The sequence below is a fragment of the Heterodontus francisci genome, chromosome 37 (genome assembly GCF_036365525.1).
Source record: "Heterodontus francisci isolate sHetFra1 chromosome 37, sHetFra1.hap1, whole genome shotgun sequence".
NCBI classification, from domain to species: Eukaryota; Metazoa; Chordata; class Chondrichthyes; order Heterodontiformes; family Heterodontidae; genus Heterodontus; species Heterodontus francisci.
The window spans coordinates 17,308,234-17,314,243 of NC_090407.1; the positions used below are offsets into that span (position 1 = coordinate 17,308,234).

Below are 6,010 nucleotides of genomic sequence, written 5' to 3' on the forward strand. Positions count from 1 at the left end.
TATTCAACCTCGATATTTGAGATTATTCCTGTGGTTTATTACAGATAAATGCATTGCAATAAACAACTGAACATTCTCCACAGAATTGTATATTAATCTTCGAGGGTATAAATCTTTCTAAAGTTAAATGATTAGCTGCACAAATCAGAATGCAATTCCTTTGTTGGTTTTAATGCAACAAAAAATCACCCACCCCCCTCAAAAAAAAATACATTTACCGTGTTCTGTACCTGTTTGAACAGCTGTCGTGCTTGAGGTTGGATTAGTTCCTGCTGCAGATCCAAGTCGGTCTCTGGAATAAGATCAAAGTTACTCCGCCCTTTGCCCACTCGCTGTGGAGGAACGCAGGAGGGGAAAGTGAGTGGCAGCTGTCAGCGGAGCCAGGATCTCCGGGGAGCAGCGCCTGTCAATCAAATCCCGGATCCCTGGGCTCTCACGCGCTTGCTGTAACGTGACAGCTGAGGGATTGGTATCCTCCAATCCAATTGGTCGCCCCTCACAAGGGGTCCCACCCATTCGAGAGCTATTGTATTTTGATTGGGCAGGCTGCTCCAGCGTGGAGCTGATTAGTGGTCTGTGCATGTTTTCTTGTTGCCTGTTAATATGCAGCATCATGTGTTGAGGGAATTTCAGTTCAGGAACACTGACTCTTGTTGCATGTACTCTAAACGACGACATTTGCAATTCAACCTGTACACAGCTTCCTTCCAGTCTCTTAGGACAGATTAACAAAATTATGTTCAATTTGTTATATTACATAGAAAATACAGCACAGAAACAGGCCAACAAGTCTGTGCTTGGTGATATTACTCCACACAATACTACGTCTCTAATATATTAAAACGTGATTGTAACAAGTCATACATTAAGTGTGTCCATTACATGCCCATTAAAGCTGTCATGCTTTCCAGCAATTTAATCCAAATTATTTTTAAACCTTCAACGTCTCCAAGGATCACTCCAAAAATGATTTCAGAACTCCAGCTAAGTCTGTCTTCTCTGATCTCGCTGTTTGACTTGTACTGAACCTACACCTTACCCTAAAACTTACAGACACCAATGTGAAAATGATTCAGCCAGTCTCGGTTTGCAAGTCTAATGAATTGTTCGGTTTATAATGGAGGCCACGCCTCTGGTCCAGTGGATGAATGCACCCACAGCCCGTGTGCACCTTGAGAGCATTGCAATTAGACCTGAGCAGCCTCAGGCCTCATGGGAAAAGTATTCTCAATGGTTTTCAAGCTTAGTTTTGGCATCCAAATTGCTGCTTGTGGATCCTTGCTGTGCCCAAACTGCTTGCCGCATTTCCTACATTACATAGAAACATAGAAAATAGGAGTAGGCCATTCGGCCCTTCGAACCTGCTCCGCCATTCATTATGATCATGGTTGATCATCCAACTCAGTAACCTGTTCCCGCTTTCTCCCCACATCGTCTGATCCCTTTCGCCCCAAGAGTTATTTTTAACTCCTTCTTGAAAACATACAATGTTTTGGCCTCAACTGCTTTCTATGGTAGAGAATTCCACAGGCTCACCATTACAAGTGACTACACTTCCAAAGTACTTTCAAAGGCACTTTTGTGACCTCAGGACATCCCAAAGGTGCTATATAAATGTAGTTCTTTTTCATGCAAGGGCAGTCCCCTGGAACTGGGCAACAGAGATGAAGGAGGGTAGTGCAGTCAATCAAGTTGACCAGAGGTTGACAAGGACATGGCAGGATAAAATGTTTGAAGAACACAGTTTCTACTCTCAACAGCAGTGCCTGTAAGGTGTCCGCTATGCTCCAGGACACAAGCATTTGTAACCTTGTAAAGACTTTTAAAAATAAAAGCAAGCCATGTCAAAAACTATAGTGTTAGATAAATCAAATGTCAGTACTATTTACATTATACTCTAGTTATAACATAATCTAGGCAATCTCCTGTGGCATTGCACACTCAGCATCCAGCGTAATATTTAAGTGAAGTAAGGTTCAAGTTAAAGGGTGATTGGCACTGAATTACTTTTGCACACCACACCCAATGTTAAAGATATTGTCCTATTTTTAACTGTACATGATAAATTCCAGGATCTGCATTTATGATGGAAACAGCTTGTTACTGTTCTTCTTCTTTAGCCTCCTTATCTCGGGTGACAATGGGTAAGCGCCTGGAGGTGGTCAGTGGTTTGTGGAACAGCGCCTGGAGTGGCTATAAAGGCCAATACTAGAGTGACAGACTCTTCCACAGGCGCTGCAGAAAAAATTGGTTGTCGGGGCTGTTACACAGTTGGCTCTCCCCTTGCTGCCCACCAGCTCTGGCGATCGCTGGCAACTGACTCCCACGGCTTGTGATCAATGTTACAGGACTTCATGTCGCGTTTGCAGACGTCTTTAAAGCGGAGAGATGGACGGCCGGTGGGTCTGATACCAGTGGCGAGCTCGCTGTACAATGTGTCCTTGGGGATCCTGCCATCTTCCATGCCGCTCACATGGCCAAGCCATCTCAAGCGCCGCTGACTCAGTAGTGTGTATAAGCTGGGGATGTTGGCCGCCTCGAGGACTACGGTATTGGAGATGCGGTCCTGCCACCTGATGCCAAGGATTCTCCGGAGGCAGAGAAGATGGAATGAATTGAGACGTCGCTCTTGGCCTCCACTTCTATTGTTACTGTATACTATAATTAAAACCTACCAGATTTTGGGGGGGAGGGGGAAGGGCTACAAAACCTCATCTGGGGGTTGTAATTATATTGTGACAAATTTACCTAGACTTAGGACTTTAGTGGAAAAGTTGACAAAATGTACAATCATACGTCATTTACGACACAGGGGGCAGCCAATCGACCAGAGTACATGCCGACTCTCCGCAGAGCTACCAGTCAGTTCCACTCCCCCAATTCAATCCCCATAGCCCTACAAATTGTCCTACTTCAAGTGGCCATCCAATTTCCTTTGGAAGTCATGTAATGCCAAATTTTTCATATAATCTAACTCATTTGCAACTAGTGATTATTTGGATACTGATGCACTTAGTAAAAAGTTCATAAAACCCAAACCAACTGGATCCCTCATTCAGAACTGATCCATTATGTAGCATTATGGATTCACCTCCTCCATAATCTATACCTAACTGCTAATACTTGGTTTACCTCATCTCCCCTGCTTCCTTGTAAATTTGCTGCAACACTTGCACTGGAGCTGTGCAATTTTCAATTTAAAAACTATATTACAGACTATCCCTCGTCTCCAACAAACCCTAGATCACCAAAAATAGAAGCACTTGCCCTTTTGTCCCTTTGGTGTTGATGATATTTGGTTTAAAAATGACTAAAAATAGATCAGATACTTTCTCAAAGGAGACTAATCCATTAATTTATCATTTGATTTGGTGCTAGCTTTAATCTGGTAGAAAGAGGATACCTAGTTCAGCATTCTGCAGCGACAGAATGAGAGCAAGAGCTTAAACTATGTATACACAGGAAAAAACCTGCACCTGTGACTTCCAGATTTAACTATTGCATTGCTCCCCTTCCATCCCACATTATCCATAAACTTCAGCTCATTCATCTCCTACAAATTAAATTCATCTGTCAATCCTGATCTTTTGTTTCTCCCCCACACCCACCCTCCAAAGATGAACTTCACTGTTGAGGCTCAGAGGCTCAGACTTATTGCCCACTGCCAGTTACCCTAGAGGTGGTGGTGGGCCTTCGTAAATACACTCCCCTGAAATTTGTAATTCTCATCCTTGTCTTTTACACCCTCATGGTTTTGCTTATCTCCAAGCTACTGGAAACTTAAAACCCCCAGAACTCTCCACTCCAGCTCGAGACTTTTTTGTCTCACCATTGGCAGACATACCTTAGGCCCCATATCTTAAAGCCACTCAAACGTCATACATCTCCCTCTCCTGCTAAAAACCTACCTTTAACCGAGCTTGCATTCAATCCCTCCATCTCTGTCCCAGCATCCACGTGTCCGATTACACCTTGGAAGCAGCTTGTGAATTTCTACTGTGTTAAAGATGCTACACATCAACGCAAGTTGTAAAGCTCAGAATAATGCAATACAGAAGGCAATGTGGCTGATGAGCCATATGGCTCTTCAGTAGATCTATCCATTTACTGCTCTTTCCCCATCACTATTTTTTCTCCTCATCAAGTATTTATCAAATTCCCTTTTGAACGAGACTAATGAACGTGCTCCCTTTTGGGCAGCACATTTCAGATCATCACTGCACTGTGTAAAGTGTTTCCTCAGGTCACCTCTGGTTTTTTTTTTTTTTTTTAAATGTGTCCTCTGGTTACTAACCCTGCTGCCACTAGATGCAATTACTCCTTATTCAGAATCATAAATAGTTTTGATAGTGAACACCTCTATCAAATCTCCCATTAGCCACCTCTGCTCCAAGAGCAACCCCAAGTGCTGGTACCAAATATTGTAAGAATGTATTTGCAACCATTAGGTTTTAGAGTCAGTTTTACAGCACAGAAACAGGCCCTTCGGCCCAACGCGCCTGCGCGGACCATCAAGCACCCGTTGTAACTAATCCCATTTCCCCGCCCTTAGCCTTGTATGTTATGGCTTTTCAAGTGCTCATCTAAATATTTCTTGAATGTCATCAGCATTCCTGCCTCTACCACCCCTTCAGGCAGTGTGTTCCAGATTCCAACCACCCTCTGGTGAAAACAATTCCTCAACTCCCCTCTAAACCTCCTACCCCTTACCTTAAATCTATGCCCCCTAGTTATTGACTTCTCTGCCAAGGGAAAGTTTCTTGCTACCTATCCCATCAATGACCCTCATAATTTTGTATACCTCAATCAGGTCCCCCCTCAGCCTTCTCTGCTCCAAGGAGAACAAACCCAGCCTATCTAGTCTGTCTTCATAACTGAAATGCTCCAGCCCAGGCAACATCCTGGTGACTCATCTCTGCACCCTCTCCATTACAATCACATCCTTCCTAGTGTGGTGACCAGAACTGTACACAGTACTCCAACTGGGGCCTAACAAGCATTTTATACAGCTCCATCATAACTTCCCTGCTCTTATATTCTATGCCCAATAAAGGCAAGTATCCCATATGCCTTCCTAACCATCTGATCTACAGGTGCTGCTGCCTTCAGTGAGCTATGGACAAGCACCCCAAGGTCCCCCTAACCCTCTGTACTCCCTAGGGTCCTACCATTCATTGTATATTCCATTGCCTTGTTAGTCCTTCCAGAGTGCATCACCTCACACTTCTCAGGCTTAAACTCCATCTGCCACAGCTGCGCCCATCTATATCGTTCTGTAGTCTAAGGCTTTCCTCCTCACTATTCGTGTTATCTGCAAACTTTCTGATCATACCTCCTATATTCACGTCTAAATCATTAATGTACACTACAAACAGCAAGGGTCCCAGCACCTATCCCTGCAGTATACCACTGGTCACAGGCTTCCACTCTCAAACAACCCTTGACCATCACCTCTGCCTCCTGCCACTAAGCCAATTTGCCAAATTACCCCAGATCCCATGAGCCTTTACTTTCTTCACCGATCTCCCATGCGGTACCATATCAAAAGCCTGACTGAAGTCTATGTAGACTACATCAACTGCTTTACTCACCTACACCTCGTCACCTTCGAAAAATTCAATCAAATTTGTTAGTCACGATCTACTCCGACAAAGCTATGCTAACGATCCCTGATTAATCCCTGCCTCGCCAAGTGGAGATTAATCCTGTCCCTCAATTTTTTTCCAATAATTTCCCTACCACTGATGTTAGACTCACAGGCCTGTAATTAGCTGGTTCATCCCTGCTACCCTTCTTAAATAATGGTAGCACATTCGCTGTCCTCCAATCCTCTGGTACCTCTCTTGTGGTCAGAGAAGATCTGAAAATTTGTGTCAGAGCCCCCATTATCTCCTCCCTTGCCTCACATACCAGCCTAGGAAACATCTGAAGGCTTTTTTTTTTTGCCAGGGAGCATGGGGGAAAATTGGTGGTAGAGTTTGGAAATGAGATAAAAAGCACAGTACTACAC

The 6,010-nt window shown here is 43.9% G+C and overlaps 1 protein-coding gene across 1 annotated transcript in view; it reads right to left on the bottom strand.

Moving 5' to 3' along the window:
* The window catches only part of LOC137352011 (period circadian protein homolog 3-like), a 49,269-nt gene extending 48,856 nt beyond the window's left edge, over positions 1 to 413 (bottom strand). The window contains exon 1 of the mRNA XM_068016989.1: positions 231 to 413. The gene's annotated coding sequence lies outside the window, so the exon portion shown is untranslated. The remainder of the gene's footprint in view (positions 1 to 230) is intronic.
* Between the last annotated feature and the right edge of the window lie 5,597 nt (positions 414 to 6,010).